The following is a 13,895-nucleotide window of genomic DNA, read 5'->3' as shown; positions in this document are numbered from 1 at the left end:
CAGTTTTGTCTAATCAAGTGTTGCAAACAGAAACTGAGATTCCTCAGCCTTTCAATGTAACCTCTTTCAGTGCAACAACACCGTTGTAGCAAAGAAGTTTTGCCTAATCACATATGCATATCTCCCATTTCAATTTGTGGCCATTTCCCCTTGCTATTTTGGGGTGTCACTATAAAGAACTCTTTTGTTCCATTATCCTACACAGGCATGTGCTCTAGGCCTCCTAACTTCTTGTTCAATGCTTTTACACAATGTGAAGTACTTCAGTGACCCCTTTAACTACAGATTTTGTTATGCATATATGATAAGTCCCACAGAAAAGTTATCTGATTTATATTAGAGTATTTATGTGACAGAGTTACACTATAAAGGCACAGAACACAAAGACTCAGGCTACAGCCCAGGAAAATCTTCTCCTCTATTGCGTCAAAATAATTTGGACATTTCAAAAAAAAAAAAAAAAACTATTAATGATCAACTTCTGAAAATGGTTAGAAAGTGTAACATGGCAACACATGGCAACATGGCAACATGGCAAAACACATTTTAATGTACCACTAAAACATTGTTTTTAACCAGTGAGATGAACTCGCAAACTGAGTTATTGCTATATAACACTGGAGCAGGTTGCCTGGAGAGGTTGTGGAGTCTCCTTCTCTGGAGATATTCAAAACCCACCTGGATGCCATCTTGTACCGTGTGCCATACTACACAAAGGGTGATCCTGCTTGGCAAGGGGATTGGACTAGATGATCACAGGTCCCTTCCAGCCTCCACCATTCTGTGATTCAAAGTATTCATTATTTTTGAATTTAAAGGGAAAATGATGCAACAGTCAAAATGGCAAATGAAAGGTAAAAAAAAAAAAAAAAGATACTATTTCAAAGAATTATTCCTAGTCCATATCTCCTACATTTCACAATATGAATAGTTTGATGTGATATTATTTCAATCAAATGGTTGTGAAGATTTTATGCACACTATGCTAAAGAAAATAAACAAAATAATTGTATAGACTTTTCAATAGACATACATATGGAAAACTGTTCATAGTTAAATGTTGGAGTTATGATTTTAAGATATTAACTGTTTTTAAGGATTATCATAATCTAACCAGATTACGGGAAAAATAATAAACCAGCTCAGAAGTAACCACAGTTCTTGGGAGTCAGGCAGTAAAATGTAAGTCATATGAACTGCTCTTCAGTTAATGAGAAGAAAGTTTTAACAAATATTAACAATCTTTTCTGTAAACTAGAGCTAATTAAGCTATTTTGAATTTTGACCAGTTTCATCCATTTTTCTCGTTCTTATCAAACCATTTTTATTAATGTAACTACTGTTCATTACATCTTGAGCAAAAGTACTTTTGCATACAGATTGTCTCTTTATCCATTATTACTTAATTTCTATTGCATTTGATGTGCAAAATCATGTGGTCCTGTTTATGCTTGGCAATTTGCTGAAACATTTGAAATGAGAATAAGTATTTATGAATAGCAGATATATCTATTTGCATATAAATGTGGTTATTTGTACAGAATTCAGCTGTTCTCCATATGCTTAAGTAAAAAAAACCTGTACCCATCAGTGTCTTCAATATACCTGCCAACTAACGGGGCAGAAAAATGACTCAGCAAGTACAGAAAACTACATTACTCTGTAATTAACCACTGCTATAGAAGCAGGATGAGGATGCATGAGAATTTTCCTACCTTTAGTTTCCTTTTTGCCATAATTTCTGTGTTTGGTTAGTTCGAAGAGGAGCAGAAACAGCCTGCAAATATCAGATCAGAAATGAGCATTTCTGAGACTTTTTGCAATTCCATCTTCCCTGCTTAACCAGTTAGGATGCTCCTTCTTGATAGTTGTTGATAGGGGTAATGGGTTGGGCTGTCTGTGACAGGAAACCCTGGGATCAGGGCTATGCTTCAGAGAAAAAAGAATAAAAAAAAAACTGTCCACAAACTGACTGCTATTTTAACTTCAGTTGAACTGAAACAAGATTAACAGCTTCTGACACAGCTTGCATGTGTATAAATACAGTGAATATTCACAGCTGTGAAAGTTGTTTGGTTATACCTTGAAAATAGTCCACTAAAGGACTAGGTCCTTTAAAAGAATGAGCTGCAACTGGTCCACACGTGGGTGCTGTTTTGCCTGCCATGATATTGGATAGGGAGATATATGATGCATTCCTGAAGACGGAAAGACAATATAAAAGGCAGCTAAGCTGGCTCATTTGTGAGCTACAGTCTTCCTGGGGAAAAATAAATTCCCATGAGAGGAACAGCTTGTCTGTATCCAGAATGAGACAAGGATAATCTTTCTAGAAAATATATATATCCCCACATACAACTTTTTAATGGTATATGTGCAAATATTTACAGGTTTAACAGCTATGAGAGATAAAAACAATGCATCATATTTGTAAAATAATTAACTTGGTGGATAATGAGGAATATGTTTTGACAATGAACTTGTCACACTGTATTTGAAAAAAATCAGGTTTAAATATTCTTTTCCTCATATGCTTATTCTAGAGGAAGTGTATTCAAAAACCTCTTCCTATATATAAGTAAATAGTGTTATTTACTATACAATGTGATTAAGATATAAAAATGAGATGGTATAAAGCTTTGAAAGTTCATATTTCTTTACAAATATACTATTTCAAATGACATGACTTTGATAAGCTATCAATGTCAACAGGAAAATAAACATAGCTGAAATAACACTTTGTCTCACCTAAAAAACAATTTCATATCAATAGGCTAAACTTGGAGTCATTACTTTAAAAATTTATTATGAACTGAACAACACTAAGAATGACTTGAAGCAGTTTTCAACATGGTCTTTATACTGCCATGGTAAAGTTCATAAGGTATGTTCCATTTCTAGTAATGTTTACTCTAATAAATTAGCTTAGAAGTAAGAAAACCTCCATACAGTTAATATGGACACTTAGGATCTTGAAACATTCACTCCATAATTACCGAGTTTAGGAATCATACAGTAGCTTAGCCTTCAATACCGTTTTGTTCTTGTTGTTTGTGTTTGTTTTATCACTGTTAAGAATAATGTCATAGAATAGAATAGTTCAAGTGGAAGAAGCCTTCTCTCATTTCCTAAATCCAAGTGTTATGGGGAGGGCTAACTTAAAATCAGCCTTACCTCTTCTGTTTTTAAGGAAACAGAATACTAATTAAAACTGTGAAATTCCTGTGATTCAAATGATCTGTGCAGGAATTAGTGTAATCTGTGGGCTAGGAGTATGGAGGCACTCTAGTTGGTTTAAACCAAAATATTTAATTACAGGGATAAGCTAAGAAGAGTTATTCACAGTGGTTCAGATGACAAAAGGATTTGCCATGATTATTCACCATGATTCAGATGACAAAAGGTTTTTGATTAACTTGTAGACATATTAATATTTTGGTTTTGTATCTATCAGCTTGATCTAAGTAAATAAATAGGAATATACACATGGTACAACTACTATGGGAACTCTCTTGTTTCAAAGAAAGTGTGTTTTCTCTGTTTAGTTTATGTAAATTTTTGTTAGTTCTGAGTAAAGATGGTTCTGAAAAGGTTATAGTCTTAAGAGAAAAAATAAACTCAGTTTTATGCGAGACGGGGGATTCATCATGTACATTCACAGTACTGGCACAGTAATACTGAAGCATTACAGACATGCCTAAAATGTTGGCCAAAAGCAGTGGCTAAAATAAGTAATCCTCATTGTGGGCAAAATAAGTAGAAAAATGACAGGAATGCTGGGAATCGGTGAAAAGTTCCACATTTAGAAAATTTTAAAAGGGAAGTAAAACAGGTTTGCATACTACACATGGCCAAATGTTAATATGTAACTGTGGTGGTTTTACTTGTGTGGGCAGCCGAGTTCCACCATGGACACTCTCTCACTCCCCCTCCTCAAAGGGAAAGGGGGAGAAAATATGACACAAAGGGCTCAAGGTTTGAGATAATGTCAGGGAGATCACTCAACAATTATCATGATGGGCAAAACAGACTCAGAGTAGGGAGATAGTAAGATTTATTGCCTATTACTAACAAGTTAGAGAAGTGAGAAACAGAAGAAAGAAAACAAAAACGCCTTCCCGCCATCAACCCTCTTCCACCTCCTCCCCCCAAACAGTGCAGGGGAACGGGGGGATGGGAGCTGTGGTCAGTCTATAGCGCTTTGCCTCCACTGCTCCTTCTTGGTTACATTTTGCCTCTGCTCCAAGATGTGGTCCCTCCCATGGGATGCCATCCTTCCCAAACTGATCCTGAGGGGGCTGCCCACAGGCAGCAGCTCTTCAAGAAATGCTTCAACATGGGTCCATACCACAGGATCCATCAGGAGCAAACTACTCCAAACTGGGTCCCCCACAGGCAGCAGCTCCTGCCAGGCCACCTGTTCCTGCATGGTCTCCTCTCCACGGGCTACAGCTCCAGCCTGGAATCTGCTCTGGCGAGGGTCCTCCATAGGCCACAGCTTCCTCCAGGTCACATCCACCTGCTCCACCATGGTCTCCTCCATGGGCTGCAGAGTGGAACCCAGTTGCTGGGCCATTATCTAACATGGGGCAGCTTCTGGATTCTTCTCACGGAAGCCACCCGTATGGCCCCCTGCTACCAAATCCTTGCCACGTAAACAGTTACAGTCACAGTATGGAACGTGGTTAATATCAAAACCACATAGGATAATTTTAAAACAAATGTTTTGATAGATTTCCTCCTCTATTTAGAGTTATCACTTGTGAGAAACAAAAGCTACATCATCCTAAATTGAATGCTTTATGAGAGGGCAAGGGGAGAGGAACAGGGGTTCTGAACTGTGAGCAACAGAATTCTTCCTTTGGATTTCCACGAATACACAAAATAGTAGAAAATATGTTCTGTCCAAATGAGCAGAGCGGAAAATTGTTCAGGAATAACCAACTCTGGTGCCACCACACCACACTATCTAAAATACTTATAAAAATATGTATTATCACAACACTGTCTTAATTTTTACAGTTAATAAATTAGAAGTATCTGCAGTTCTTTAGGAGGCTTAGGGTAATTTCATAGAATTATTCAGATTGGAAAAGACCTCTAAGATCATCAAGTCCAACTGTTACCATAGCACAGACAAGCCTACCACCAAACCATGATCATACATGATCATACAGTAGCTTAGCCTTCTAAGCTACTCTACACATCTTTTAAATGCCTCCTGGGATGATGACTCAACTAAGTCCCCAGGCAGCCTGTTCCAATGCTTCACAACCCTTTCCATGAAGAAATTTTTCCTAATGTCCAATCTAAACCTCACTAGTGCCACTTGAAGCCATTTCCTTTTGTCTTATTATTTGTTGTTTGGGAGAAGAATAACAGCTGCTACAACATCCTGAGGTAGTTGTAGAGAGTGATAAGGTCTCCCCTGAGTGTCCTTTCCTTAGGTTAAAATTTGTTTTCCATGCTTTTTATAAAATGCACTGTATGTTTCCTTGTATCACCTGCTGAAAAATTCATCATGGTCTACAAATATCAAATAAAGAAAAGACTTTTTATTTTATCTAGATACATCATAAATCTGTTTTTGTGCAATAGGTATGGTAATTCTGATTTCAGTAGAATACTGAAGTAGTATATTTATGGGGGGGGGGGGGGGGAAGTTGGAGTGGTTCTAAATCCTGCTTGTCAATTATCAGTTACTCCTGCCTTTGAAATATGTTTCTTCTTGTCCAGGTGCCTGGTAAACAAGAAGAAATTTACAGAAGAAATTTGACTTCCATCAATATATAAGCAAATTGAAAAAAAAATAACTTATAGGCATAGAATCAGAATGGTTTTGGTTGGAAGGGCCCTTAAAGATCAGCTAATTCCATCCCCCTACCATAAGCAGGGACACCTCTCACAATGGTCTGTAGGATGAGATTCTGCACTGAAGACACCAGGGCTTAAAATTGAATTTAAAAGTCTTCAGGTTCTGAAACAGGGAGGTAAACACTTTCTGCAGCAAACATGATCTGGGAGGCACATAAAAATTTAATAGATGTGTACATGAGCAGTCTGAATCTTTCATAGAAATAAAAGCCGGCTACAGGGAACAGTGGGGATTATGTCACAAGTGCTACTTGTTAAATACTGACATGATTTTGTGTCATTTGAGAAAACAAACAGCTGCAATTCAGTACTACATATAGCGACTTCCATGGATTGGACCAGTTGTCAGTTTCAGAAAGCAGCACACAAAACAAGGAAGTTAATGCCTCAGTTTCTACAGGTTTGTAAGAATACAAATAAGCCAAGTTCTTCTGGAAATAGTTCTATGAATCTATGGCAAAGTTTAAATAAAATACAAAAAGGTTATAGAGAACGCCATTAAATTTTACTTGCAAATTAATTGCCATGCATTTATAAGAGGCATTGCATATGTATACCAAAACTTTGGACTTGTGTTGAGAAAGATTCATTTATTATAGTCCTTCTGCTTCAAAACTTGCTTTGTACAGTAGAAATAGTGAATATTTTAATATTTATTTATATATATATAATTTATTAATTTCTTTTTTTGAAGTTACAGAAAAGACCTGTTGGGAATATCAGAAAAGATGGAGATGACCTTATGAGAGGTAGCTGTGGTACCTCCAGACTGCAAGAGAGCTGGCCAGCAGGCACATCAGAGGCACACCTTGGCTTCCCAAGTCAATACCACCATGGCTACCCAACCCTGATAATATTTTGGTAAATTCCCTGGGAGTCCATGCCAGACTTAAAATCAGTGCTTGAAAAAGCACTAGAGACTTCTGTTGTATCGACTTCTATAAGAGCAGTTTTGTATGTTGAGTCTAGTAACATGAAGATGCAGAAGAAATAAAAAACTTTTGTGTCAGGCTGAAGGATTAACACAGGAGAGGGAAATAGGTTACATTCCATGAAAGACAAAAGGTGAAAAAACAAATGTGTATACATTGGCTAATTATACATTCAAGCTGGAAATCTGGTGGGAGAATTTCTGGAACAGATTCTCTGTTATAGTCCTCTTTTTCCTCTTTCAACTGCTGTAGTGGGAGAGTCAACTATAAAAAGCCATCCCTCCTTTCTACTGCACCTTATAAGGTTTCAATTTTGGTGTGCTTCATCATTCAGTCATACTATGAACTCATGAACTGCTATGCAGCTTACTGGCTTCTACTTGATTAGTTTGGAAATGGCACTTTTACAATTCTATTAAAAGAATCTCCTTACTGGTTTGGGAAAAAAATGTCTTATCCATATTTTTATCAAAATATTTCTGACATCATTTTACTAGTCGATATAATAAACTACTCCAAATACTGAGTTCCAAGGTCCAGTGGAAACAGTCTTCCTGTTTATCAGCTATTTCACTACACTCGTGTACAAGTTCCTTGTACTGTTATGGTACAAGGAAAAACATCTGTGTTCAGAAAACTGATTTCTGTGGAAAATAAATAAATAAATAATATAAAGTCATTTTAATACCACCTCCCTCCCCCAACAGATTCAGATAGTTCAGAACTTCAGGCCTCACCATCTTAGGATCTCCTTAAATCAGTCATTGTTGTTATCTCCCATTAGATGAAGTCATCTATTTTGTTCATCCTGATACTGTCTACATTAACGTTTCTGCAATTCTTTATTTTCCTCCCTTAGAAAACCTTTGCTTTTGTCCTTTTCTGTCCTGACAAACAGCTTGATACATTTGCCAGTTAAGAAGAGAACTTAGGTCCAACCTTTCGTGCTGTCATTTCATGACTGATGGTGTCAGCACATGCAGGCAGTTGATATCCCTGACATACATCTTTACTTTGAGGCAGTGGGGCATTGTCAATTCACTAAGGGTATTAAAGAAGTGGAGGAGACAAGAAGCACAAATATGGAACAAGTACTTCGCTACTTTGAGATGGAGCTTTTTGGTGAATCACTTATGAAAGTTACTACATGAAGTCATGATTTGTGGTATCAGGAGATGGTACTACACAATCCAGAGTTTTCTTTCTCTCTTTCTGATGAGGGGAAAACAAACAAAAAAAAACAAAAACAAACAAACCACAAAAAAAAAAAAAAAAAAAAAAAAAAAAAAACCAATAACACAAAAACAGACCTACAAACCTTTCCCACAAAACTTTATTATTGCTTTCCACTCTTTACTTTCTGGCATGTATATCTGTAACTATTATGAGGAATATGCTTAACATCAATATAAAATTCATAGATATCCTTTCGTTTTTTCTGTTTTCCAATTTGGAATACACATTAAAGCTAACAGCCTGTTCTCTCTCTCTGAGCAGTTTTTGTCAGTGAGTTTGCATCTACATAAACTTGAACCTTAAAGTACAGGAAGTTCTGTCAAATTTATTCATTTTTTTTTTCTTTGCTTTGGCTTCTGCCCATGCTAAATATAAAATAAGAATTAGGGTAATTTAATTCAATTAATTCAAGGAAAAAGTGCCTGGGAACAGGTAATAGGCTATTTATATGGTCTAAGAAAAGAGTTTATTATTATTATTAAGAGTTTATTATTTATATGGTCTAAGAAAATAATGAAACACTTCATTCTTTTACACTTTCTAGTATTTTTGTATTTGTCAGAAGTTAAGATCAATATACTCCTATGAATGCATTTACTAATCCTTCTCATGATACAGATGAGAATATATCTGTGTTATATATTGCAGTGTCTTTCACGAAATATCTGTTTATCTTTTATTGAATTGGGAAGAGTTTTAGCTCTCCTTATCCTAGCTGCTAGGTATATTCAGAACTATAACAAAGGGCTTTAAGTTGTTCTCAGTTATGATCTACAGTGATAATATAAATCTTCCTAGTATTGATTAGTCTCACAGAGCTGGATTTAGCTTCAACAGAAAAGTGAGCGATGAAAAGTCATAGTGGCAGTGTTCAAAATAATGCTGTAATTACTATAATCAGATATATATACTCAGATGTTGGATACTTTACAAATGTACTACAAAGAAACATATTATAAAGAGGGACTGAATGGACAAGAGAGATTATTTAAGTATAAGATGAACATACCACCTTTAATCATTGCTACAAATAATATTATATAACTCCAGAAAAGTAGACAAGTATGTAACTATAAGAAAGGAAGGAAGGAAGGAAGGAAGGAAGGAAGGAAGGAAGGAAGGAAGGAAGGAAGGAAGGAAGGAAGGAAGGAAGGAAGGAAGGAAGGAAGAAATAAGGAAAGGCAAAGAAGAAAAGAAGAAAGAAAGAAATTTGGCAAAAATATGGATGCTCTGAATATCAAGATGACTATCAGGCAATCAGATATCTGAATATTATGTTTTAAGTAAATACATCAATGTGACTCACCAGAATACGCAGACAACATTATCCTGAAAGCTAAACACAGCTAATTATTATTCATAAAATCCACAGGTATATCATTATAAAAATAAAACTGAGCAAAGGGGTTTGTGATTTACTTCTTTTTGAAATAAACACATTAATACATTGCTGCTGGCCTAACACAAAAGAATAAAATTGAAAATGAAAATGTTGGTAGTATTATTTCACAGTATTTTCACTTGATGGAGTTTGCTCAGGACTCTTATATTTCTTTTATAATTTTCTTGCATTGTAATGGCAAATTATTCCATTTTCAGGTCTGTGGTGGTTTCAGACCGATGGGCAGCTAAACTCCAGCACAGCTGCTGTCTCACTTCCCCTTCCTCAAACGAACAAGGGGAGAAAATATGATGAAAAAGGATTTAAGAGTTAAGATAATGATAGGAAGATTACTCACTAATTATTGTCACAGGCAAAACAGACTCAGTGGAGGGAGATTAATATAATTTATTGCCTACTAATAACAGATTAGAACAGTGAAAAAAAAAAATAAAAGCAAACTAAAGACACCTTCTCCCCATCCACCCTCTTTTATGTCCTCCCCCTGAGCAGCTCAGGGGAATGGGGAATAGGGGCCGCGGTCAGGCCCTAACACCTCTGCCTCTGCTTCTGTACTCTCTGCCCCTGCTCCACATGGGGTCCTTCCCAAACTGATTGTGCGTGGGCTGCAGCATGGACATCTGCTCTGCCATGGGACCAATGGGCTGCAGGGGGACAGCCTGCTCCACCAGGGGCCTGTTCATGTTTCACAGGGGAAATTCTGCCCCAGTGCCCTGAACCACCTCTTCCCCTCTTTCACTGAACATGGTATCTGCAGGGCTGTTTCACGTTTTCTCATTGCTTTCTCTACCAGCTGCTGTTGCACAGCAAATTTTCCCTTTCTTAACCTTTTATTTTTCTTAAGTTCCTTTTTTTTTTTTTTTCTTTTCCTTTCCTTTTTCTTAATCTCCAAGAGGCCCAACCAATATCACTCTGGCTGAGCTCAGCAGCAGGCCCCTTTTGGAGCTGGCGGAAACTGGCTCTGATCTGATCTGGAGCAGCTTCTGGGCTCTGTTCACAGAGGCCACCCCTGCAGCCCTTCTGCTACCTGAATCTTGCCACGTGAGCCCAATGTAAGTCTCATCATAATGATCAGGTTACAAAAACTGGAAATAAGTGTCTCCTTCATAGCATTTACTATTAGACAAGAGGGAAAAAAAAAAAAAAAAAAAAAAAAAAAAAAAAAAGAGAGAGAAAGAAAAAATTAAAAAGTGCAAAAATCCAGATAATTTCTTCTTTCAGATAGAGGAATTTGGGTATATAAGCCATCTGCTGAAGTGACTCAAACTGTGAAGGACCAGAAAAATTAACCTGAGGGAGATGTAACTAATATGAGAAACTTTGTAATGTTTTATAAACTGACTCATTAAAATCACCCCAGCCTTAAGGATGAATTTCCATAGTAAAATGTGATATACTTTAACAATGCAACAAAAGCCCTGCTGCTATTCTTCAGAACAGAAGAAATGTTAAGTAAGAGACTGTTCTAATGAACTATGAAGAGACACTGCGGTCTTAATGGATGCATTTTTTAGGAGATGATTACCAGACTGTCAGTGTGTAGCAAAAAGGAATAATTTTTTAACTAACTAGATTTTAGCTCCTATAGAAGTATTCATAGCTGAACTGTGATAGATCGTATGTATTTATTGGCTAAATATGCTTCTTGCTCTTGAGATAGCAAAGCTTGACTTTTACTTTTTAAAATTAATTCAAGAAGGGTCTTGTTTGTGATGGACTTGAATTTTCTCAGTATATTTGTGGAATGAAGAGGGAAAAAAAACAGCCAGACTATATACATATAAATAGCCACTATATATAACCACAATAAGTTATGACATAGTGGATTTGTCCTTGGTTTTCTGACATTCTTAGAAATGGGGAATGAATTAACTCCTCTATAATTGGCTTTTCTGAGGGTTAGGCCCAGAAAACATGTCCTATTAAGACTACTGTTTGCCTGGTGAATACCATTCTTCCATCATTAATCAGCTATGCCTTCTACCACATTCCTATCCATACTATAGCCTATTTTGAGGCCATTGAATAAATTATTTTTCTACTCCATCATCACCTTTCAAAATTAATCTGTTTAAAGGTTTCCTAGTTGTGATATGAACTTTCCAGTTAATTCATTCCTCACTCTTTAATAGATTCTATATGTGTCCCAAAAGGGAGTTCAGGTGTTCATCTAGTCATGGATTTCATTCTATCCTTTCATTTGCCTGAAATATTGTCTTTCTCAATTTAAAAAAAAAAAAAAAAAAAAAAAAAAAAAAAAAAAAAGTGCTATTCTATTCAAATCTTTACCTTCACGTGAAATAAATGAATTCTGATCTCCCCTCTTCCCTTTTAATTAGTAAATTGCCAGCTTTTCTCAATTCCCACTGTGTCTCTGACAGATATACATGTATATATATCTATATATATTAAGATAGTAAACTGAGATCCTCAATGACACATAGCAAAGGATTATCAAAATGACATTTGCTTGTGTGTCTACTTGCATCTATTAGGCTTTCTCAATGAGTGCATTACAGTGCCTTGCACACAAGACTGAATTTCTTCTTTTAAAACTTTTTATTCCACCTCTGATAAACTCTTAAAACTCTAATCCACCTCTTAAACTCACTGTTTTATAGGAAATGGTTAAAAAAAACATCTTCTCCTGTCATAAAACCAGTCTCAGTATTTGAAAGTTGCTTTATTTTATGCCCATTGCTTTTAATTTTGGACTTTATTGTATATTTTGTAAGCAAAGTTAGGAGGAAAAAAAAGCTGCACTACTAAGAATTGATAAGATCAAGAATAAATTATATATATTATATAACTGTGTATTTCAGGTTACAATGTAAAGCTGATTTTCCTTTTCCTCTGAGAAGACTCCATCCTACAGATATATGGAAAATGTCAAAAGAATTTAGACACTGATACTTTCAATTTACTTAACATTCAGATCAGTTTTTCCTCAGTGTCAATCAAAGGCTAAAAGATGTGGAAATTGATGGAGGTGGAAAAATAATTTCTGACCTTAGGCATTTGTTTACTAATCATATTGTGTTGCTCAGTGAAGTGACTTTTTTAAATGGGCTGTTTAGCTAGGGAAAAACTAAAGCTAATTTTTTTCCCTTTTGCCAAGGGAAAAAAATGAGATCAGTTTGCGTTTTACTTACCTCAATGGCTTCACATGAAATATTCAGATTTTCAGCTGATATAAATTGTAATAATTCTACTGAAATCCAATGGGTAATGTCCAATTACATCATCGGAATATCTTATCCTGTTATTTCCTGTTATTATTTATCATTCATTTGGAGGAATTCATAAATATGTAACATTAAGCATATAAGTACATGGCATCTACAGTGATTTCCGGTTAAACCATTTAGATGAGAAAGGAAATTTTAGTTTTGTGTTGTTGTGAATAAAAATAATAAATTAGTATGAGTGTTTATCCAAAAAAAAAAAAAAAAATGCTCCTTTTTATTACTTTAGGGTTTTGATTATCTTTGGAACTTCTGGAGACTTAGTGACCCATGAACATCTTTAACTTCCATATTTTCCTGTGGGGGTCATATAACTCCATCCCAAGGCTCTTTGCATAGGGAGCCATCCAACAGCATGGCTTATGTGGAGCCTGGCTGACAAGGAGTTGAGTGGACCAGGCACAGCACCAAGAAACTATACTTGTGTGGACAGATAGATCATTCTGCACATCAACTTGTTCTGGGTTGAATATAGCTGAACTGTGGGGATCTCACAGATCTTCCCAGCATTCAAGCCTCTTCTCAATTATTTTTATATCTATTTCTCCCTCTCTTTCCTCTGATATGGGATATCCAGCTATCTCTTTTCTTGCCATAGTTTTGTATAATTATCATACAAATACAGTAGCATCTCCCTACCTTGTAATCTACTCCCTAAGAGAATTTCTCTGAAGTTTATCTTTTTATATGCACAGAAGAACTATAGATATTAGAATGCCTAAATGAACATAGACTAATTTGTGAATGCTCTGACCAAGTGCACTTTCTATTTGACGAGCCAACTGAACATAAGCTCCGGGTGAGCTAAAATTTCAGACTAATCACAACCATGCATAATGCTGTTAATAATTGTTTAATATATACACATATTAATCGATATTATAGCACTCTGCACTTAAAGGGTAACATAGCCATGGTCTTGTAAAAATATATAAATAAAATCCTTGGAATCTCACTGACTGATTCTTTGAGTGCAGAAAGGTATTTAAGCATGTTGTTACATATAATTACTTTGTGCATATTGTATATATAATCACGGTGTATTCTTTCAGCTCAGCAGATCTTTTAAACATGCATTTGGACTTCACAGTCACTCAACTTGATTTAAGCACAGATTGTACTTTGGTGAATTTGAAGAAAAACCCAAACAATATATTTTGTGAAATTCTGCAAATCCCATCTTTTTCCTTTTTATCAGTAGGACAT

Source organism: Aythya marila, assembly GCF_965140915.1.
Source record: "Aythya marila genome assembly, chromosome: 1".
In the NCBI taxonomy this organism is placed as follows: Eukaryota; Metazoa; Chordata; class Aves; order Anseriformes; family Anatidae; genus Aythya; species Aythya marila.
This window is presented reverse-complemented; position numbering follows the sequence as displayed.